The sequence below is a fragment of the Aplidium turbinatum genome, chromosome 3 (assembly GCF_918807975.1).
Source record: "Aplidium turbinatum chromosome 3, kaAplTurb1.1, whole genome shotgun sequence".
Classification (NCBI taxonomy): domain Eukaryota; kingdom Metazoa; phylum Chordata; class Ascidiacea; order Aplousobranchia; family Polyclinidae; genus Aplidium; species Aplidium turbinatum.
In genome coordinates this window covers 47,475,825-47,500,807 of record NC_137474.1, presented here as the reverse complement: position 1 = coordinate 47,500,807, position 24,983 = coordinate 47,475,825, and the positions used below count along the sequence as shown (strand labels likewise).

At 36.0% G+C, this 24,983-nt stretch overlaps 4 non-coding genes across 4 annotated transcripts; 2 read left to right on the top strand and 2 right to left on the bottom strand.

Moving 5' to 3' along the window:
- Positions 1-16,333: 16,333 nt before the first annotated feature.
- On the bottom strand, positions 16,334-16,407 carry Trnai-aau (transfer RNA isoleucine (anticodon AAU)). The gene has a single exon. It is a non-coding gene; the product is annotated as a tRNA-Ile (tRNA).
- Positions 16,408-19,092: 2,685 nt separating this feature from the next.
- Positions 19,093-19,175, top strand: Trnal-uaa (transfer RNA leucine (anticodon UAA)). The gene has a single exon. It is a non-coding gene; the product is annotated as a tRNA-Leu (tRNA).
- A 2,514-nt stretch (positions 19,176-21,689) lies between these two features.
- On the bottom strand, positions 21,690-21,772 carry Trnal-uaa (transfer RNA leucine (anticodon UAA)). The gene has a single exon. It is a non-coding gene; the product is annotated as a tRNA-Leu (tRNA).
- Positions 21,773-24,457: 2,685 nt separating this feature from the next.
- On the top strand, positions 24,458-24,531 carry Trnai-aau (transfer RNA isoleucine (anticodon AAU)). The gene has a single exon. It is a non-coding gene; the product is annotated as a tRNA-Ile (tRNA).
- Positions 24,532-24,983: the final 452 nt, after the last annotated feature.

The following is a 24,983-nucleotide window of genomic DNA, read 5'->3' as shown; positions in this document are numbered from 1 at the left end:
GGCTATGCAGCCGACTACTAGGCTTCTAGACGGCTATAGACTACACTCCGCATTATACAGGCTTATGGGTAATTCGACGTTACTTCTAGGTAATTCAATGCTACTTATGGTGCCTATGGGTAATTCGACGCGACTTATGGGGCTTATGGGTAATTCGACGCGACTTATGGGGCTTATGGGTAATTCGACGCGACTTATGAGGCTTATGGGTAATTCGACGCGACTTATGGGGCTTATGGGTAATTCGACGCGACATTATGGTGCTTATGGGTAATTCGACGCGACTTATGGGGCTTATGGGTAATTCGACGCGACTTATGGGTACTTATGGGTAATTCGACGCGACTTATGGGGCTTATGGGTACTTATGGTGCTTATGGGTACTTATGGGTAATTCGTGGGACCGACCACCTGGGTGTATTTTAATGAAATTGGTGTCATTTTGCAGGAAATTGGTCAAGGATTTCATATCTGTGGTTAATTTTCAAAAATAAGCATGTTTGGGCTAGGGTAATGACGTTTTGACCTTTGCTTAGACCTTGACCCTGTGGATCACGTGATACAAAAAACTTGTCTACATGAACAATATTCCTTGATACCATCTCTGTAACATATGAAAAAATGGGAGAGGTAATATTTTTAGTTTTGCCATAGTTTTCATTCAATGAGGACGATATCTGTGAAATTTTCATAAAATCCGGTTAGCTTAGACCTTATATTGTAGAATAAGTCTTGCTGCTCTTGCAACACCAGTGTACCAGCTTCATTTTTAATAATCAGAAATCGATTTCGCCATACTGTTATAGCATGGTCAGTCTGAGAAGGTATCGTTATCCATAGGCGCTGAGTTTTCAAAATAGCTGGAAGGGCGAACACATACTGTCACGTCATAAAGGTTATTTTGTGCATTTTTCAAAAGGGCGATTTTGCTAGGTTGTTGGGCTAGCCTAGTTTTACATTTAAGTCTATGTCTCCTCTAACACGATTTTTTTGAAAGTATATAACTTTGTAAAGTAACACTAACTTTGAAAGCAGAAGTTGTGCAGAATGTTACAGAGTTCTACCAAAATGATGATAATAGTCGTATGTGCCCTGGCTAGAGCTCGACCGATATATCAGTTAGCCGATATATATCGGCCTATATCAGGTGTAGCCGATATATTGTTTATATCGGCTATTTTTTGCCGATAAACATCGGCCAGCAAAAGCAAGCTCAAAACCAGCCATACATGCCTATAGAAGAAACACAAGTTGCTCAAACGTGCTGGCATAGCACGAACAATTTTTTCAAGAATATGATTTCCTGCCCATTCTAGTGCACGCATCTAGAAAATGTTAATACTGTATCCCTTAGCTTCCATTCAAGCAGGAAAACTTTCGAGTTTTACTTTGCTTCCACGATTGATGACATTGAATCAGTGTAACAAAGGTGAATTTTTCGCTAAGAATCGATGGGAGTACCGGTGTACTTCTACACTAACCACGCGCAATTTATTTCAAGTCTTACGTCACAATGTCTGGCTTTGATCTCCGGGTGATATTAATAAAGCAAGACTTGTTAAAAAATTAGATCATACGAGTAGGCTATATCACAGCAAATTGCAGCAAAATTTGTCAAGTTTTGGTATTACAGTAAGAAAGAAAAGGCCCCTGAGGGAAAATTAACTTTCGCTCACATGACATGCAAAAATAAACCCAAAGAAAAAATCCTAGTGAAACTTTGCACAGAAAAAAATAGTAGCGTCATTGTATAGAAGTTTTTCGACCCGTGCCCAGAGCATTGTGACGCAAGAAGCCACACGACCTCGTTGGGTGGAAGTTAATCAGTTATGCGGCGTATTGCAGATACAGTGCTACACGACGCTTTGACTCTCCAAGCGCACCTCATTGGTCTGATGAAAGCCTTTGCTGAAATTTTAAAATGCCTTACAAACCGTAGCCATAGCTCTTAACCGTATCTGTCACTGCTTCCTTTTGGCGGCAAGAGTTACTGGCCGAGACCATCAGGTCTACGTCTCTCTTATAGCTAATTACTCCGTCGGCTTATATCAAATAACACCGGGAAAAAGTATGCCGTTGGTCAAAAGCCTTATCTATCACTTCAATCAATTTCGTGATTGTGTATTTTAGGTAGAAAAGGTGATAAAGACTCGGTTTTAGACCTATTTTCGCCATTTCTTGGTCAAATTTTTCAGTTGACATTTCATTTTGAAAGTCCTCTTGCATAGAACACAGAATTTCATCAATTTTGTTTTTCCGTTTCTGTGCAAACAGTATTCCATGCACTTTTTGCACTACAAAGCAGTTTGCGCAACTAATAAATTACCTTCCTAATCATTGTCTGCCAGCAAAGAATGACTCATATTGCGTCAGAGACCGACTCTCTACCCAGACAGCAAAATCGACGTTGAATCAATGTAAAAAGACGGATTTTGCTGCCTGGAATTTTAGCGCCGTCGCGTTTGACTGACAAGTACAAAATGAGACCGCACGCTAATAGTAAACTGTCAATCAAGCTATTGAATAAACCCGAAATTTTCCTGCATTTCATAACTGGCTGTGACAAAAGGTTTATTGTGAACTTCACAATTATCCGATACCAACATATTCCAGATTAAAATTTGGAGCAAGAAAAAAAAGTAAAAGTCAAGAAATCTCAGGTTTCTAGCGTCACTGCTTCTATGTGAAATTGCTGAATTAGCAGAGGGCGAGACCATAAGGTCTACACCAGTGACAGATACGGTTAAATGGCGAAGAATTCAGACCAGACACAACATTTTTCCGTAGTTTCCGCTAACCGCAGTTTTCGCTAACCCTTACCCTAACCTTAGAGCTGTCGGCTGCATAGCCGAGTGGTGAGGGCTCTGGAACAGCAATCGAAAGGGCGCCGGTTCGACACCGCTCAAGAGCATGCGGCTGTGTCTCTGGCAGGACACTTAAAGGCATGCCTGAAGGATGAAGGTGGACACGAAGATTGGCTTCCTTGCCTTCCCATCCACTTAATCTAAATCTTCAACCACTAAGTGCAAGCCTGGATACGACAAAGAAAAACCTTAGAGCAATCTACGCTCTAACCCTAACCCTCGCTGATCGCAGTTTTCCCAAACGTTTTTCCGCAGTTTCCGCTAACCTTTACCCTAACTCTAACCATAGAGTAATCTATGCTCTAACCCTAACCCTCGCTAATCGCAGTTTTTGCAAACATTTTTTCGCAGTTTCCGCTAACCGCAGTTTCCGCTTACCCTAACTCTAACCATCGAGTAATCTATGCTCTCTAAAACTAACCCTCGCTGATCGCAGTTTCCGCAACTATTTTTCCGCAGTTCCCGCTAACCCTAACCCTCGAGTTGTTTGCGGAAACTCCGATCAGCAACTTCGGCTTTGTGCTATTAAACTGCGATCAGCAACTTTGGCTTTTTTTAATTTTTTCTCTCGATCTTTTCAGGGTACGAACTGAGGGTAAAAACTGTTCAGGGTACGAACTAGGTTGCACCCTTATTAAATCCCAAAGTCGCATTTCTGTAATAAAAACAGCAGCAAGACAAAAAATTGTGTCTAGTATACTTATGCACGCCATCCTCAATTTTAACTGCAGCTCTAGTTTGAACATGCGAGTGGGAGATTACATTTCGCGGATCATGAATCGTAAAAAATCAACCAGCAGTTTGTGAATAAACATACTGTACAACTAAAAGCAACAGACAGGAAATCAAACAACAGTCTGTGTATGTATGATTGTATGTGTTATGCACTATCGATCAATGGATCACTCTGTGCACTCAATCTGTGTTATTGAACTGTAGGGTTTTGGCTATTCTTACTGTCGTAATTTTTTTATGAAAAGAAAAATAAAGGGATAATTTAAAAGGATATCCCGGACGAGCCCCCAGTGTAGGGTTCTGCCTGTTCTTACATCCCCTAGTGTAGGGTTTTTAGCTAACTTTGTCCCCAGCGTAGGAGTTTGGATGCAACCTAGTTCGTACCCTGAACAGTTCGTACCCTCAGTTCGTACCCTGAAAAGATCAAGAGAAAAAATAAAAAAAGGCAGTGGCTATTTGACCGGCGCCGGTCTTTGAATCTGAAACACTATTTGACCGGTCATGACGTCACTCTATAGGCACTTCTTTCTTTTTCTCTTTCGAAGCAAAAGACCAGAAGAGTGCGTATATAACTTGTAAATTTGACGATTATCTTCAACTGATTGGATGGCGCGTGGGTTACGTCTCTGGTTGGTGTTCCAGAGGGAATGAGTTCGATACTTCGCGGAAGCGTTTTTTTTTTAATTTTTAACTAAATTTTGACCCGAAGTGACTCAATCGTTAGGCTGCTGCATTTTTGTAGTCAATTTTTATTTTCGGAAGCCTACAGCCCAATTTTTTATGTCTTTTCAACTATGAGTAATAAAGTCAGAGTTTTTTAATTTTCTTGAATTTGGTAATTTCTCTGGATAATTTTCCGTTCGTCATAAGAGGATGTGACCATTTTAGCCGAACGACGCAAAAATGTAATGCGTCGTTCGGCAAACACGGTCACATCGCAAAAATGTAATGCGTCGTTCGGAAAACACGGTCACATCCTCTCATGACGAACGGAAAATTATCCAGAGAAATTCTCAAATTCAAGAAAATTAAAAAACTCTGAGTTTATTACTCATAGTTGAAAAGACATAAAAAATTGGGCTGTAGGCTTCCGAAAATAAAAATTGACTACAAAAATGCAGCAGCCTAACGATTGAGTCACTTCGGATCAAAATTTAGTTAAAAATTAAAAAAAAAACGCTTCCGCAAAGTATCGAACTCATTCCCTCTGGAACACCAACCAGAGACGTAACCCACGCGCCATCCAATCAGTTGAAGATAATCGTCGAATTTACAAGTTATATACGCACTCTTCTCGTCTTTTGCTTTGAAAGAGAAAAAGAAAGAAGTGCCTATAGAGTGACGTCATGACCGGTCAAATAGTGTTTCAGATTCAAAGACCGGCGCCGGTCAAATAGCCACTGCCATAAAAAAAGCAGAAGTCGGTGATCGCAGTTTTCGCAAACATTTTAAAATTTTCCCCCTGAAAAGATCGAGAGAAAGATAGCACAAAGCCAAAGTCGCTGATTGCAGTTTCCGCTATAACCCTCACCCTAACGCTAACCCTCGCTGATCGTAGTTCTTGCAAACATTTTTCCGTAGTTTTCGCTAACCGCAGTTTCCGCTTACCCTAACCTTAAAGTAATCTATGCTCTAACCCTAACCCTCACTGATCGCAGTTTCCGCAAACATTTTTCGGCACTTTCCGCTAACCCTAACTCTAACCATAGACTAATCTATGCCCTAACCCTCGCTGATCGCAGTTTCCGCAAACATTTTTCCGCAGTTTCCGCTAACCTTTACCCCAACTCTAACCATAGAGTAATCTATGCTCTAACCCTAACCCTCGCTCATCGCAGTTTCCGCTTACTCTAACTCTAATAATCTATGCTCTCTAACCCTAACCCTAGCTTATCGCATTTTCCGCAAATATTTTTCCGCAGTTTCTGCTAACCGTAGTTTCCGCTAACCCTAACCCTCGAGTTGTTTGCGGAAACTCCGATCAGCGACTTCGGCTTTTTTTAATTTTTTCTCTCGATCTTTTCAGGGTACGAACTGTTCAGGGTACGAACTAGGTTGCACCCTAGGAGTTTGGCTGTCTAATTGTCGTAAATTTTGTTAATAAAAATAAAAAGGATAATTTAAAAGAATATTGAGAGACTCTAAGTCTCTAATTAAAAGGATAATAAAAAAGAATAATTTAGGCTTCTGTCTGTCTAGTCTAGGGGTAGGCTATGACTTTCTACAAAAAGCAAACAAATTAAATAGAATTAATTATTTTTTATTAAATCAAAGTTACAAATTCGGGAAATTAAAAAATATGCCCAACTAATTTAATTTATTGCAACCGGTGTCAGAATAGCGACATTTTCCAGTCGTGAATGTAACATTTTTAGTTCTGCGTTGTTCAGTCTATTCGCTTTGAGAATTATTAAGCGAAGCCAGTTACACAATTACATCGCTTCAGAAATACGATTGTGGTGAGCTAAATTCTGTGAGAGTGGCATTTCTGGGAAAGCGTGACCTAAATTCCGTGAGAACGTTTGGGTTTTGAATTTGCAGCGTTGAAATGCATTTTGCAATTCTGATAAGTTTCGGTTAAATGTTAAAATATAATTTTGTTAGTTAAAACATGGTATTATACATGTTACAGAACCACTAACCTGCAACAGTGCAACACTAACCTGCAACACTAAAAGAACACCAATAAAAATCTACACAAACATTTGGAGGCCCAGTCTTTGTTGCATCAAGTAGCCTCACAACATAGTACTCATAATATATATAACATTTAAACATTCATACTACCGTACCTTAAGCCTACCTATCACTAAAACTGAGCAAAAACCTTTAATAAATTCCTCCAAACCTTTTTTTGCACCCTTTGCTGGCCATATTTACTGTATTTAACATATCTCTTCGTTGTCAAATCCAATCTTTTTCCTCTACCCCTCAAAGTATTAATCAGAGACCACTCAAACAAAACTAAAAAAGTTGAGGTACCGGTAAGTGTTTTTTTACCCTAATAGGGCTAGGCGTACCCCACTGTTTTTTTTACCCCACTTGACTACATTCAAGTTTTTACAAATTAAACTAGAATTAGAGCTACCCATGTTTTCACAAATTTGAATAGAATTTAAATTAGATTAGAATTAGCTATTAGCAGGGCCGGATTTAGCCTAAGTGCTGCCCTAGGCAGATGAGAAAAGTGCCGCCCCCAAAAAAAATTTGCGATGGTGATTTTCGATTCTTCGATACAACACAGGCACTTGCTCTCATTTGTCCTCAATGCCGCCATTTTTAAAAAATATGATGAAACTAAAGTTCTTTCGTATATTAGTCTTACTTTTTGGCTTGTTTACATACTTTAAGCATCAAAGCAAGTACACAAAATAGCCTGCAACTTTTCCATCAACCTAACATTGACTAAAAATATTTCTTCTAGGCTCCTTTAAATTTACCAGCAGTGAAACAAACCAAACGAAGATTAATAAAAATTGCACAGACAAAGCCTAGTCTTCCATACTAAGCGAGACAGATGACTAAAAGAAGCGCTAAGCAGCACATATTGTTGAAAACCAATCAAGCGTGAAGTACTCTAGGGGCGATGACTTGCCATACATGACTTGCTGCACTGTTTATAAATGTGTGTGATGTGATAACATATTTATTGCTATATATCTGAATATATCTGTTGTGAATTATTATATTCACGTAAAGTATTATTAATGTAATATATTCGTATATTTTGCCGCCCCCAATAATTTGCCGCCCTAGGCAACTGCCTACTCTGCCTACTGGTAAATCCGGCCCTGGCTATTAGACATAGTTGTCCTATATCGCTTTCTATTAGGATAAAAATCAGAGGCATACTTTCCACGCATGCAAGGCATGCACTGCATGCCTAACAATTCTGATGAAATCAGAAATCTTTCAGGAACAACAAATTTATGCATAGAAATTGAAAAATATTTTAGCAGAACCACCTCGCTCTCTTAATTTCAATATTCGAAACAACTCCATCTATTTTTTGTTCAGCAGCAAAAAATAAATCGAATTGTTCATTGTCAAAATTTGGCAACTTTGTTTACCCTGGCAACACTGCATGATGAGGACTCCGGAAACCACTTTAACAAGTCGAAATTCTGCCACTGAAATTGATTAGAATGCAACCGCCAACCAATCAGAACATGTTATAAGAGGCTACCGTCCAATTGTGATCCATCTCGCACTCATCCAGAGAGTTAATGCTTGTTTTGAACTTTATTTAGTAATTACAGAAGAAAAAGAGCAATAGCAGTAGTGGGAATCGAACCCGCGTCAATGAAATGACTACTTTCTAGCCCTAACCTTAACCCCTAAGCCAACCAGCTGACAGAAAATCCATCACTTAATTTGCTTTCTATCATCTTCTTTTCGCCATTTTTTACGTCACTTAAACCGTAGCTTGTGATTGGACTCCTCACTGCGGAGTCCTCAGAACCACGGTAGCCACTTTAACAAGTCGAAACTCTGCCACTGAAATTGACTACAATGCAACCGCCAACCAATCAGAACGTGTTATAAGAGGCTACTGTCCAATTGTGACCCTTCTAGCACTCATCCAGAGAGCTAATGCTTGTTTTGAACTTTATTTGGTAATTACAGAAGTAAAAGAGCAATAGCAGTGGTGAGAATCGAACACGCGTCAATGAAATGACTACTTTCTAGCCCTAACCCTAACCCCTAAACCAACCAGCTGACAAAAAATCCATCACTTAATTTGCTTTCAATGATCTTGTTTTCCCCATTTATTACGTCACTTAAACCGTAGCTTATGATTGGTTGGCGGTTTCATTCTAGTCAATTTCAGTGGCAGAATTTCGACTTGTTAAAGTGGCTACCCAGAACCACCGTCATTCTGGCAGAATAATTTTTCCGCTTTCCGCCTAAAAAGTTATCCGTGAATAAGTGCGAGGCACAAACTGCGACATTACATAACTTCGAAAGATCTTAAATAAAACTATAATCCGCAACACGCGCCACTTAAATTTTACATTCATCGGACTCAGTATTAAATTACCTTTCCAGGGATGTGCACCAATAGGTCGGCATTTAGAAGGAACTCCCAGCAGAACGCTTCAAAAATGCAGGAGGAGATATTCATGATAAACATTAAAGTGCAACTGCACGATCGAATTAACATTGGCTAGAATCGATTGCCAAGACATCCGGTACCTGTTGAAAAACTCACTTCCTTACAATTGAGGCCCACAGCCGAGAAACCGACCCTTTTCCCACGCTCTCTAGCGCTTCTCTCTCACGCTACCTGGAAGTGGCAAACTCGTTAACGCCACCTAGTGATATGACGTCAGTTGGAGTCGAGCTTAGTGGAGACCAAACTAGCCGAGATAGGCTTGGTTGCTAGTGAATGCGCAAATTTATAAGGCATCCATTCCATAATGAAGACGCATCTTTTAGCCAGCATTATACATATTTAGTTGTTCATGCCTGTGTGCCAGGAGTGGTTTGCGAAGCCCATCGCCGAAGGCTAGTTTCGTAGATTAGCCTACAACAGCCAAACTTGGTTATATCGAAAACATTTTGTATTGTATTGTAGGACATATTACAGTCGACTATCATGCGATAACGCTTTAGCATTCATTGGGACTCTCTTCGGCAGTGTTGGCATCTAGGTTTTTTAAAAATAATCTAGATGAAGTTAAAAAAAGACCAGAATAAACCAAATTGAAGCAGAAATAAATTAAAAAATAAACCAACATACAATAGCCTACTGATGACAAATCGCATTACGACACACAAATCGAAAACAAACCAAACCAAAAAAACACACCAAATCGAAAAAAATGCAACTAAACCAGATTTGGTTTTAAAAAGACTAACATGGTAACACTGTCTTCGGAACCCAGCATAATCTCCATCGTCGCTGGGGTACTTTCTGCGGATGAAAGAGACAATGCAGGATGGCAGCACGACTCTGTTCGACTTGCCCAGAACTTCTCCATCCAACAGCCACTCCAGCACGTGCCCATAAGCGACCATAGCCTGAATTGCCTGGGAGATATAACAGCTTCGTTTAATAATAAATGGAACAATTACGCAACCAGCTCTTGAAAGGCTGTTGAACAGTAAACAAGCTCAAGTAAACTCACTCATTTGACAACTTTCCATCGCGTCCTCTGGGCTTGCCATCTTTTTCCCAATTCTTCCTATCAACCCTGAAGAAGGTTTGTAGGACTGCTGGATTGACCATTGCATGGGATTCGTCCAACACAGTGATGCAAGAGGTGCTCTCCGCCATACGTGGTTCGAATGTCACATAACATTGGTTAAGACGTACCGTACTACCTCGCGTGGGCCTATGACAGCTTTGGTCTGTTCCTTAACCAACAATTTCAATGGATAAGTCAACAGACCTAGCTTATTTTTTTCAAACGTGAGATTGCAAAGAGCCTATAACTACCTGCTTTCGCATAAAAAGCACGTGCAACAAGATCGAAGCAGCGAAAAAAAAACTCCTTCCTCTAGAACAGTGGTCGGCAACTTGCGGCTCTTTAGCTCCTCTGAAGCGGCTCCCTCCAGATTTGACATGATTTGGTATAGCCTATGCGTTCGACTGTGATAATGAAACAAAAAAAACAACGTTGTTTACTAGTTGTGCAAGATGATGCAGCAATGAGCCAACTCTGATCGAGTGATACTCTGTCAGAAAATAATAGACCTTTTTTTACAATTTTTGTTATTCAAGTTTTGACTTTATCAGGTCAGTTTACAGCTTTTGGCGTGAACACTGAACAGCATACCCTTTTTTATTACGTTTTGTGGCTCTCAGCTGGTCATTTCTGCCAAAATATGTAACAGAATCGCCAGTGCCGGATTAAGGGGGGGCGGACTGGGCTGAAGCCCAGGGCCCCCACTTTTGGGGGCCCCCATCTCAAAGAAGAAAATTAATTTTAGTTAATTTTTGGTTGCACAGCTGGAGTTTGCTGCGTTAATTCGTATCTCAAACAAGCAAGGGCGGCTCGCTCAGTGGTGTAGCCAAGAGGGGGGGGGGGTTCAACCCTCATTTGGCACGCGTGTAATGTCATGATATTGAGAATGATGCTTTCAAACTTTTTATGTCTCTAAAACAAAGTTTGCCTAATTTTAAACGAAACTGCATTAAAAGAGCGAGTTTCGCCAATAGCCTACCAAACATTCAAATATCTCAGCCAGGAATTAGTAACAAGAAAACATAGAGACTTAGCTTTATTTCCGAAAAATGCTAAAGAAAATATGATCTGATCCTTTTTCTATGCCACCGGACAGCACCATTTTACAGGAATATTTATACCCACATTTTTGTTGAAAATGCTCTCAGAATGCAGCAAATTCAAAGTAATTTTTCAAAATTTTCTGGGGGAGGTCCCCCAGACCCCCCGCCGCTGGGTGTCCTTTCGTCTGCCGGCCGTTAAACTCTCCCTTTCAAAATTTCTGACTATGCCACTCGGCTCGCCCCACATGTGCGCCGCTGCTGCAGCACCCCCCCCCCCCCCGCCCCAGTTATTCAATTTCTTTTTGTATGATGGTCTCCAACTGCAGTGGAAAAAGATCTTTTTCAAAATTAAAGAGAATCAAAAATGGAGTTCGAAGTTCTTCGCGGCAAGAGCGAGTTTCGAATCTTTCGCTTCTAAGCATTGAACACGATATTTTGGATTCATTGCATTTTGAAGAATTGATCAGCGATTTTGCCACGAGAAAAGCAAGAAAGCGTCCATTTTGAGTTGATATAAACAATTTTCTAGGGCAGCAAACAACATGACTACGGTACGGGTACTGCCTACCAGTTTGCAGTTTCATTTTTGATTGATAGCCTATACTTCTATGAATATGATTCTGTTTTTATCGTGTGAAGCTGACAAACAATTTATAGTTCATACATACAGTTGCGGCCAAAAACAATCTTTGTGAAACGATTAAACTTACTTTGATCGCTCTGTATCTCAACAGTTTTGTGTTTAAGCATTCGACACCATTCACACCAAGCACTAAAAATTCATTGTCATTGCTAAATTTGCTTTTCAATCAGAAAACGAATCTTTCCCGAAGAAATACTGTTGAAAATTAACCAGGTTTTGCTTTCAAAAAGACAACTAGAGAACAGTGGCGTACTTAGAGAATAGTGGCGTCGCTCGGGTAAGTTTGAGAGTTTGTGCCCCTCCAAAGTCAGCATTAAACGAATTATGTCATTTTGTTGTTCAAAAAATAATGTTCCTGTTTAATCGCTTTTTTCGATCTCAATCGCAGCAATGGCACAGTACCAACTACACAATACACACAACTGGGGGCTTGGAGGCGGAGCCCCCAGCTGCTGAGAAATGCTTTTAGCGTCATTGATCGATAACCTTTTTAGCGAAAAATGTCACTTGATAAGGGCCCCCACTTTCAGCTCAGCCCAGGGCCCCATAAACCCTTAATCCGGCCCTGAGAATCGCTCTTTTGATAAAAAAGGTTGCCGACCACTGCTCAACTAAAGGACTTGCAAAAGCGATTGTCGCTTCTTTCTGACTCCAACTGACGTCATAATCCGCGTGTTGCGCAATGCAATCCGCCATTACAGGAACGTGGCCAAAAATACAAGCGCGTGGAAAACCATAGTTTTGATAATTTTTATTGAGATAAATATAGCCTTAAAAGGTAAGGGCGGGGTTGGTATTTATAGATTGAAACATGCTCTTTCAGATAAAGTGCGGTCAAAGTCATCGTGCAGTTGCACTTTAAAATAATACGATTTTTGCATATAAGACACCACTCCAAACATCTTCGAATAAAACTATAATCCGCAACACGTGCCACTTAAATTTTACATACATCGGATTCAGTATTAACCCTTTAAGGGATATAATATTTCTAAGAAAGTTTTTTTCAAAATAAATATGTTTTGTAGTTTAAAATGGCAACTTAAATTGAATTTAAGAATTTTTTTTTAATTTTTTTTGTTTGTTTATTATAAAACGGTATGGTACATATGTGTACCATTGTCCCTTAGGGGAAATTTTATTGATAACTCTTTTGATTATAGTTGCTTCATATGAGGAGCCCTATTGTTTTTCATAAGCACTTTCGCTTTACAGTCTTGTGATTTTAAAGATTTTACCAACACGACTATTCAATGTTAGGTATTTAGGAGGTCAACCCAGCCCCATATTCACCCCTTTTATTAGGAAAATGTTGTTTCCACGCAATATAACTTGATGATGGAAATCAGAAATTACCACAATCATACAGAAACAACTTCCAAGTGTAATGGTGACAGTTCAGTAAAGTTAGCCACATTCATGGTACAATGAGGAGCGACTTCTACCATTTACAAAGCACAGGTGGACATTGCATTCAACACATTTAGGGGGTCAACTCAGCCCCATATTAACCATTTTTATTATGAAAGTGTTGTTTCCATACAAAATAACTTGATGATGGAAATCAGAAATTCCCATATTCATGCAGAAACATCTTCCAAGTATGATGGTGACAGTTCAGTAAAGTTAGCTACACTCATGATACAATGAGAAGCAATTTCTACCATTTACATAGCACAGGTGGACATCACACTCAATACATATATTGCTTGTTCTGTTTTGGAGTGTTTTTCTGGTGCAATGTTTGCATATATGTACATAGGCTATTAACATTTGATGATATTAAAGCTACGAATCAGCAACAACACGAAAACACACTGCCTACAGGCACCTCAATAAGATCTGAAAAGTTATCTGATATTTCCCCTAAGGGACAATGGTACACATATGTACCATAAAATTTATATGATTTTTTCAATACTAAAATACTTTCAACAATGGTAAAAACGTTGATATATTACAATACAACAACTATCCTTTATGTTTCGGAATGAAATAGAGCAAACTGCTGCTTGTTGTTTCCACAAACATACCGTGAACAGACGTCACCGTGGTACTGCGCTAACTGCTCAAAAACCGACCTTTGAAATATGTTAAAAATGATCCAGAGTTTCGAAATTCTAATTTTATATTGAACAATCCATGTAGCAGAATACCATAAAAAGGTAAAATTAACAAAAAAATGATTATTTTAGTTGCGGAAGGCCAAAACGTTTATGGTACACATATGTACCATTGTCCCTTAAAGGGTATTACCTTTCCAGGGATGTGCACCAATAGGTCGGCATTTGAAAGAAACTCCCAGCAGAACGCTTCAAAAATGCAGGAGGATATATTTACGAACACTAAAATAATAGATTTTTGCATAGTAGACACCACTCCAAACATCTTCGAATAAAACTATAATCCGCAACACGTGTCACTTAAATTTTACATACATCAGATTCAGTATTAAATTACCTTTCCAGGGATGTGCACCAATAGGTCGGCATTTAGAAGAAACTCCCAGCAGAACGCTGCAAAGATGGAGCATATATTTACGATATTCAAGAAAATAATACAATTTTTGCATAATAGACACCACTCCAAACATCTTCGAATAAAACTATAATCCGCAACACGTGCCACTTAAATTTTACATGCACCAGATTCAGTATTAAATTACCTTTCCAGGGATGTGCACCACTACCCTATTTTCTATTAGATCGGGAAATTATTGTTACCTTTCCAGAGGGGGGCAGGCGGGGAAGCCGCCTGCCCAATGTTTTGGGCACCATCTTTTTAATTTTTTTATATTATTAGGCTACATATTTGTTATGTATTTTAGTTTATTTGCATTAGTAGTGTTATATGTAACTTTGCTTTATTATTGTGTTGTTTGTGGAGGTTGTGTTGTTTGTGGAGATTGTGTTGTTTGTGGGGATTGTGTTGTTTGTGGAGATTTTGTTGCTTGTGGAGATTTTGTTGCTGGTAGCTAAATTGCATAGACAACGGCGTGACGTCACACCAACGCGCAAAGCTGTCAAGGAAATAATTTATTTTAGGTGTAGGTCTAACCATGGCCTAACATAACCTTCACAGAATTTCATATATCGCGCGGTGAGAAATGGTGATATTAATAATCCTTATATGAGGCTGAACAAGGCTTAGCTAAAGAATCAAAACTTAGACGTGCTACAGCAAAAGTTGTTGACATCGCCAGGACTTTCAATGTGGACTTTCAATGTGAAGCACGAAATTGGATTTAATCCGCACTTAAGACGAGCTTCATTATCTGTTCGCGTCGGAAGAAAAGCGTTTCATCCTGAACAACTTTGCAAAGTCGCGAAAAAGCTAATTATGAAACAACCGTTTTTTGCTTTTCCCTCCACGAAAAATATCTTACAAATTTTATACTGGAGCAAAGAAGAAGATTCAAACTATTGTCCTCATAGCCAGCATATCCAGCGTGTGAAAGAGGAGCTCTTACCTCAACAAATTGATTTGAATTTTACCATTTCTAAATGTTACTGAATGTTAAAATTTTCTAAAAAATACCGACGTTACTATGGCTCTCACAAGCCGCAGTTTGGTCTTGAACGGTAGGCTACTTCACCATCCCTAATCTTCACTTCATTTGTTGACTTTTCATGAATTGTGCACCTTGTTTTCTATTAGATCGGGAAATTATTGCATTATCATTACGTAACAATTATGCAACAATGTAACAAAAACGTAACAATTAGATGTGTTGTGTCGCATTAACTATTTCAGTAGGTACGCCAGTAGTAAAGATGCCATAATAAAGATGTCACATCTCACAGAATTCAACAAAAATTATTTGTAATTTGTATGCCTAATTACCTAAGCCAGGCTGGTCCAAGACTGCGAACATGAAGGGCCACATTAGGGTCTGAGAAAAACTTCACGGGCCGCATAGTGAGAAATGATAACGCGTTGCTGAAAGTAGAAACGTTGTTAAATAAAAACTTAACTAGGTTGCGATTTTGAACTTCTTTTCTATAGATTTCGATCTGTTTTAGCTACATTCTTACTGTTCGCTGGCTATGAACATTAATAAATCTTGTCGCTGACAAAATACAGTTGCAATGAAAGGACTGAGTTTGCTGTTCTGATCGACCTAATGTTTTGCTGCACGCCTAACTCGCTTTTTAATCTCTGCTTGCGACTCAAAAAGTGATTTTCAGCTAGTAAAAAAGATACGATACATAACACGTCAACAAATTAGCAAACCAAAACAATTTATTGGTTTTTGCTTTTGCATATAGTGTCGATCTCTGGTTTAAATTCAGTGGTCGACAGACGTAAGCAGGCATCCAGGGTTTCATCAGCCATTCTGTTCCGTGCGTCACTTTTTAATCGCTTCATAACGGAGAAAGTGCCAGCAACAAAAGCAAAATATCAACGCACATTTGTGTCGTCACAAACCGACATTGTTCCCTCATAGTGACCTATTGACCTGATTATGCGCGACTTATTTAGGGTTGTGGCGAATATAATGTATTTATAAAACGTAGGTGTATATAAACCTTGGATTTAGCACTGATAATTCCGGCATGCACAAAGTGTTCGCGGGCCGCACAAAAGCTTCACGTGGGCCGCATGCGGCCCGCGTGCCAGGGTTTGGACCACCCTGACCTAAGCCATTTTAAAACATTTATTAAGGAGGCTGCTCCGCCAGACCGCCACTGCTGATTGCAATAGCAAACAGCTCATCTTAAATTGGATACATAATATAGCCCAATTTGAAGAAATTCTGAAGTTCGTTCAAACGCCAATGAAACTAGATTTTTTCTTTTAGCTACTTCTTCTACTGAAAGAAATATACAAAGATTTTTTAAATCAAAATAGAATACATGGCCAGTACGGGGATCGAACCCGCGACATTCGCGTTATTAGCACGACGCTCTAACCAACTGAGCTAACCGGCCAGACAACGTCGAGGATGTTGTTGTTGTTTCAAACTAAAAAAGGATTGGCATATTTTTATGCGAAACGTATCGTCTGTTCTGATGATGTCACTACTTTGCCGTTATCAATATAATTTGTGTATGTGCCTTACGACTTTTTTTTTTTGCTGTGTTTTAATTTTTACTGGAAATCTTGTTGTTTAATAAAACTTATGTGCTGACTGACAAAAGAAACGTTTTATGATTCTTATTACAACTAAACCATTCTATGATAATAACATGACAATACAACTCAGCACACAACCACTAAATTAAGACAAAGAACCTCCTGCTTTGGTATTGTTCAGTTTAGATCTGTGTAGCTTGTCAGGTTCATAATTTAGCTAAGCATTTGTTTGATAAAGATCATTGAAACAGTGGCTTTAGGTAATCATTGATAGTAATTTTGATAAATATAACTTACCTGGAAATTAAATTTGTTGGTATGATGTCATTTAAAGCTTATAAGAATAATAGCTTTTTTTAAAACAACGTTACTCTAAGTTTGTCATTGTTTGTTTGTACGAATAAATTTTGCATTTTTATTTTAGATGATGCTAATACCAGCTAAACAATCAACATTCCCTTTATGCAATGAAAACAACCAAATTAACAGCTATAGAACAAATTGTTGCAACATATAGGCCGACTTCTACATTCTGACAACTAGAAAAAATCAACAAACCTTACGCAAACTACATCACAAATTGTTATCTTAACTTAAGACAAGCATGAAAAAATACAAACACTAGCAGAATGCGAGCGCAAATTTTGCAACACGCAATGACATCTGATGATAAAAACACACAAACAAATCTCCGAACGCAGATTTCAACGTTAAAAATTATACAACAGAAACTTGTGATATTTTGTTATAGTTTCTTAAGCTTGTAAAAATAACATTGTAATTTGCTGAAAATATTTTTAAGTTTGTAAAAGAAAATTTAAGTTTGTGACTTAAAATAATTTTTCATGTGCATGTTTTTCAGAGGTAAACTTTCAGATTACAATTTGTTAAATTATTATTTTTTTTTATTTTCAGTTTGTAAGTTATGGAACTTATAAGTTTGTTGTTTGTTAAAACTATTTTTTCAGTTTGTAAATTATGGAACTTAAAAGTTTGCACCTAGTCAGTTAATTTTTGTTTTGATTTGTCAATCATACAACTTAAAAAGTTTGCAGTTTGTTAAAAATATTTTTAGTTGGTTTTTACAATGAAAGAATTTTTTCATTTTTTGCAAGTAACAGAACTAACATTTTCAATTTCTTAAAATAAATTTTTTCGTGTCAATAATTTTAGAGCAAAAACTTTCAGTTTACAGTTTGTTGAAATAATTATTTTATTTCTCTCAAAGATAATACATCAGCTTATTTATTTATTTGTTTATTTTTTATATGCTACATAAGTCAGTTTGTAACGTTTTTGCATAGAAAATCAAGATGAGGTATTTCCAGCAACTTAAAGCACACTTATGATTTGTAAACCCCTAAATTGTTTTTATAATCTTCATCTAAAAATAATAATAAAACACTTTGAATGTGTCACATGAGACTTTTAAACGGCAACACCATTTTACTTAAGGTTTCACCTCCATTCTGTTCTAAAGGTTTTATTGTTGAGCTGTTGGATCCGTGATCGATCCCACGCTTACATTTGTAAAAAGAATTAGTGTCAACTATTTTTGTCACATTTTCAACCCTTGTTATTTTTGTTAAACACACGCATGTTTACTTTGTAGATGCTAAAATTTTTATACTGGTAGTTTTATCAAGCATATTAGAATATATTACAATTCATCTGTAAAGATAATGATTAGGCTTCCTAAAACTTACTGTTTTAAAATAACAACGTAATTTTTTTTTTTAATCTTGGTAAGTTGTATCGTGCATAAATCACTTTAAAGCCTTTGTGTTTTGCAATCTCCGGAACCACTGTAGGCTACAAGATTTTTTAAGAAACAAAGGAAGTTATGTTTTTCAGCTTTATAAAGCTCGATGCTTAAACTGTTTGTAATTATATCTAACCTAATAGGTAACTTCTAACAGATATACTAAACTATTTTATTACATTGAAAGATGTTTTCTAGCAACTCATTGTTTTACACGTTCTATATGCCTCTAACTTTATGTAATAATTTTACCACACCTACTAATAGCTTCATTTCAGTGAGATATATTTAAAACAACAACTTTCTATGAGTATAAACCCACAACTTTTTTTTTTTCATTTTAATTCATTGTTGGGTGAAAGCACACACACAGGTCTTGGAAACGAAAATTAATTTATGCCTGTCCTAATACATTGTCTTGTATCCAAACTACAAAATTTATGTGTTACACTGATTGATTTATATAAAAACGAACCCATATTTCCTTAAGTCCTATCAAATGCGTATAACGAAGTGTATCACACAACTTAACCGCTTCCTTTAATTGGATGACACCCTGTAATAAACTGCTAGCACCTTCTGTTTGAATAGCTTAGGCACCTGCTATAGCACATAATTTCATGATCACAAGTTTTCACAGTCGAAGTTTGGCTTAAACGTCTTTGTTTTATCATAGTCAAAACATTTTTTAAATAAAATTGCAATAAACTGTTTTATGTTGTAAAACAGACCTTAGGTGGTCGTGTGTACTGAGCACTTGTTTAGGCTATATTACCAAACTAGATTGACCGAGTGGTTAAGGTGTTGGTCTTAAGTACCAATGGACTAGTGTCCGCGTGGGTTCGAATCCCACATCTAGTATTTTGGGTTATTTTTAACGCATAACTCGATTTATTTTGTTTCTTAACATCACTTCAGTTGCTTGTCTACACGGTTGTATTTCTTTTCTCAGTCATAACAAGATTCACTTTCTCACATAAAAACATAGAAATCTAAAAAAATTAGAATAAGTCACCTTTTGTTTGCTCAGATTCCAACATAAATGAATAAAACAATCTCATTACCTTTAATCTATTTCACTATTTTCTGGCAAGCATTCAGGTTTTGGCAATACTTTTGCAACAACTTATTTAGTTTTTACGTGTGTTCTAGCTACAATATACTTATCACGAGTTCACTTGTAACAAAAATGGCGGATAAAAATATAAAAAACTCAACTTAGAATGGTATAACCTTCGTAATTTGCGATAAGTTTGTGCATACAAAATGTGAAATTTGAAACTGAACCAAAGTTAAGCACATATAACAATAACATTTTACTTGTTTGTATACAACAATACCAAAAGTAGTAATTATTTCCAACCATATAGCATCATCCATTCTGTTAGAATCGATGTCACATATATATATATATTTTTTTTAAACAAGTCTGAACACGATTTACATTTTTTATTTCACTGTGTTATTGTTTGGTAATTCTTTTTTGTAAATATCTCCATCTTGTGTGTAACTTTAAGTGTTTTGTAAGATCTAAACAAAAATCAGTCAATCTGATACATTTCAGGGTAGCTTTTGAACATGTCTAAACTGGTTTTGATGAAAATATGCTTGAAAACACTTAATGATGCTTTATTAAATGACCCACATATGTCAACCACGAGCTAAACCAATTACAATAATTTTGTTTCACAACATCAGAAAACTTTGTGTCCGTAGATTTTAATAATTGTTTGTTCTGTAATCGACTTAACCGGTTTGTTTACCATTAACTTACGTTTAAACATAAGAAAATTACTTGAACACTCTACTTGGTTACATAGTACCATGGCATTTACGCGTGATGATTTCTTGTAACAACTACAAACCAATGACATCAATTTATTCAACAGAACCATTATGTGAAGATTTGTTTATCATTACCCCAACTATTTCTATTGTCTTTTCACCATTCACCATTGAATCAGTTCCTATCAAAACTATCAAACAAAAGCTATCAAACAAAATCTAAGACAGTGTAAAACATTCACCAAAACGTATTTGTCAAGAAAAATTAGAATATACTATATAGAAAAATACTTTAATATATTCTATATAATTTTTAATAGGTATAATATCATATACATATGATTATAATAGAAAGAATATAATAGAAAGATATAATTTTATAAGATAATCTAGTTATAATATGTTTTTCTGCAAATGAGCTTTGGTGAATGTTTTACACTGTCTTAGATTTTGTTTGATAGCTTTTGTTTGATAGTTTTGATAGGAACTGATTCAATGGTGAATGGTGAAAAGACAATAGAAATAGTTGGGGTAATGATAAACAAATCTTCACATAATGGTTCTGTTGAATAAATTGATGTCATTGGTTTGTAGTTGTTACAAGAAATCATCACGCGTAAATGCCATGGTACTATGTAACCAAGTAGAGTGTTCAAGTAATTTTCTTATGTTTAAACGTAAGTTAATGGTAAACAAACCGGTTAAGTCGATTACAGAACAAACAATTATTAAAATCTACGGACACAAAGTTTTCTGATGTTGTGAAACAAAATTATTGTAATTGGTTTAGCTCGTGGTTGACATATGTGGGTCATTTAATAAAGCATCATTAAGTGTTTTCAAGCATATTTTCATCAAAACCAGTTTAGACATGTTCAAAAGCTACCCTGAAATGTATCAGATTGACTGATTTTTGTTTAGATCTTACAAAACACTTAAAGTTACACACAAGATGGAGATATTTACAAAAAAGAATTACCAAACAATAACACAGTGAAATAAAAAATGTAAATCGTGTTCAGACTTGTTTAAAAAAAATATATATATATATGTGACATCGATTCTAACAGAATGGATGATGCTATATGGTTGGAAATAATTACTACTTTTGGTATTGTTGTATACAAACAAGTAAAATGTTATTGTTATATGTGCTTAACTTTGGTTCAGTTTCAAATTTCACATTTTGTATGCACAAACTTATCGCAAATTACGAAGGTTATACCATTCTAAGTTGAGTTTTTTATATTTTTATCCGCCATTTTTGTTACAAGTGAACTCGTGATAAGTATATTGTAGCTAGAACACACGTAAAAACTAAATAAGTTGTTGCAAAAGTATTGCCAAAACCTGAATGCTTGCCAGAAAATAGTGAAATAGATTAAAGGTAATGAGATTGTTTTATTCATTTATGTTGGAATCTGAGCAAACAAAAGGTGACTTATTCTAATTTTTTTAGATTTCTATGTTTTTATGTGAGAAAGTGAATCTTGTTATGACTGAGAAAAGAAATACAACCGTGTAGACAAGCAACTGAAGTGATGTTAAGAAACAAAATAAATCGAGTTATGCGTTAAAAATAACCCAAAATACTAGATGTGGGATTCGAACCCACGCGGACACTAGTCCATTGGTACTTAAGACCAACACCTTAACCACTCGGTCAATCTAGTTTGGTAATATAGCCTAAACAAGTGCTCAGTACACACGACCACCTAAGGTCTGTTTTACAACATAAAACAGTTTATTGCAATTTTATTTAAAAAATGTTTTGACTATGATAAAACAAAGACGTTTAAGCCAAACTTCGACTGTGAAAACTTGTGATCATGAAATTATGTGCTATAGCAGGTGCCTAAGCTATTCAAACAGAAGGTGCTAGCAGTTTATTACAGGGTGTCATCCAATTAAAGGAAGCGGTTAAGTTGTGTGATACACTTCGTTATACGCATTTGATAGGACTTAAGGAAATATGGGTTCGTTTTTATATAAATCAATCAGTGTAACACATAAATTTTGTAGTTTGGATACAAGACAATGTATTAGGACAGGCATAAATTAATTTTCGTTTCCAAGACCTGTGTGTGTGCTTTCACCCAACAATGAATTAAAATGAAAAAAAAAAAGTTGTGGGTTTATACTCATAGAAAGTTGTTGTTTTAAATATATCTCACTGAAATGAAGCTATTAGTAGGTGTGGTAAAATTATTACATAAAGTTAGAGGCATATAGAACGTGTAAAACAATGAGTTGCTAGAAAACATCTTTCAATGTAATAAAATAGTTTAGTATATCTGTTAGAAGTTACCTATTAGGTTAGATATAATTACAAACAGTTTAAGCATCGAGCTTTATAAAGCTGAAAAACATAACTTCCTTTGTTTCTTAAAAAATCTTGTAGCCTACAGTGGTTCCGGAGATTGCAAAACACAAAGGCTTTAAAGTGATTTATGCACGATACAACTTACCAAGATTAAAAAAAAAAATTACGTTGTTATTTTAAAACAGTAAGTTTTAGGAAGCCTAATCATTATCTTTACAGATGAATTGTAATATATTCTAATATGCTTGATAAAACTACCAGTATAAAAATTTTAGCATCTACAAAGTAAACATGCGTGTGTTTAACAAAAATAACAAGGGTTGAAAATGTGACAAAAATAGTTGACACTAATTCTTTTTACAAATGTAAGCGTGGGATCGATCACGGATCCAACAGCTCAACAATAAAACCTTTAGAACAGAATGGAGGTGAAACCTTAAGTAAAATGGTGTTGCCGTTTAAAAGTCTCATGTGACACATTCAAAGTGTTTTATTATTATTTTTAGATGAAGATTATAAAAACAATTTAGGGGTTTACAAATCATAAGTGTGCTTTAAGTTGCTGGAAATACCTCATCTTGATTTTCTATGCAAAAACGTTACAAACTGACTTATGTAGCATATAAAAAATAAACAAATAAATAAATAAGCTGATGTATTATCTTTGAGAGAAATAAAATAATTATTTCAACAAACTGTAAACTGAAAGTTTTTGCTCTAAAATTATTGACACGAAAAAATTTATTTTAAGAAATTGAAAATGTTAGTTCTGTTACTTGCAAAAAATGAAAAAATTCTTTCATTGTAAAAACCAACTAAAAATATTTTTAACAAACTGCAAACTTTTTAAGTTGTATGATTGACAAATCAAAACAAAAATTAACTGACTAGGTGCAAACTTTTAAGTTCCATAATTTACAAACTGAAAAAATAGTTTTAACAAACAACAAACTTATAAGTTCCATAACTTACAAACTGAAAATAAAAAAAAATAATAATTTAACAAATTGTAATCTGAAAGTTTACCTCTGAAAAACATGCACATGAAAAATTATTTTAAGTCACAAACTTAAATTTTCTTTTACAAACTTAAAAATATTTTCAGCAAATTACAATGTTATTTTTACAAGCTTAAGAAACTATAACAAAATATCACAAGTTTCTGTTGTATAATTTTTAACGTTGAAATCTGCGTTCGGAGATTTGTTTGTGTGTTTTTATCATCAGATGTCATTGCGTGTTGCAAAATTTGCGCTCGCATTCTGCTAGTGTTTGTATTTTTTCATGCTTGTCTTAAGTTAAGATAACAATTTGTGATGTAGTTTGCGTAAGGTTTGTTGATTTTTTCTAGTTGTCAGAATGTAGAAGTCGGCCTATATGTTGCAACAATTTGTTCTATAGCTGTTAATTTGGTTGTTTTCATTGCATAAAGGGAATGTTGATTGTTTAGCTGGTATTAGCATCATCTAAAATAAAAATGCAAAATTTATTCGTACAAACAAACAATGACAAACTTAGAGTAACGTTGTTTTGAAAAAAGCTATTATTCTTATAAGCTTTAAATGACATCATACCAACAAATTTAATTTCCAGGTAAGTTATATTTATCAAAATTACTATCAATGATTACCTAAAGCCACTGTTTCAATGATCTTTATCAAACAAATGCTTAGCTAAATTATGAACCTGACAAGCTACACAGATCTAAACTGAACAATACCAAAGCAGGAGGTTCTTTGTCTTAATTTAGTGGTTGTGTGCTGAGTTGTATTGTCATGTTATTATCATAGAATGGTTTAGTTGTAATAAGAATCATAAAACGTTTCTTTTGTCAGTCAGCACATAAGTTTTATTAAACAACAAGATTTCCAGTAAAAATTAAAACACAGCAAAAAAAAAAAGTCGTAAGGCACATACACAAATTATATTGATAACGGCAAAGTAGTGACATCATCAGAACAGACGATACGTTTCGCATAAAAATATGCCAATCCTTTTTTAGTTTGAAACAACAACAACATCCTCGACGTTGTCTGGCCGGTTAGCTCAGTTGGTTAGAGCGTCGTGCTAATAACGCGAATGTCGCGGGTTCGATCCCCGTACTGGCCATGTATTCTATTTTAATGTTCATAGCCAGCGAACAGTAAGAATGTAGCTAAAACAGATCGAAATCTATAGAAAAGAAGTTCAAAATCGCAACCTAGTTAAGTTTTTATTTAACAACGTTTCTACTTTCAGCAACGCGTTATCATTTCTCACTATGCGGCCCGTGAAGTTTTTCTCAGACCCTAATGTGGCCCTTCATGTTCGCAGTCTTGGACCAGCCTGGCTTAGGTAATTAGGCATACAAATTACAAATAATTTTTGTTGAATTCTGTGAGATGTGACATCTTTATTATGGCATCTTTACTACTGGCGTACCTACTGAAACAGTTAATGCGACACAACACATCTAATTGTTACGTTTTTGTTACATTGTTGCATAATTGTTACGTAATGATAATTCAATAATAAAGCAAAGTTACATATAACACTACTTGCATTGAAACGATAGAGCCATA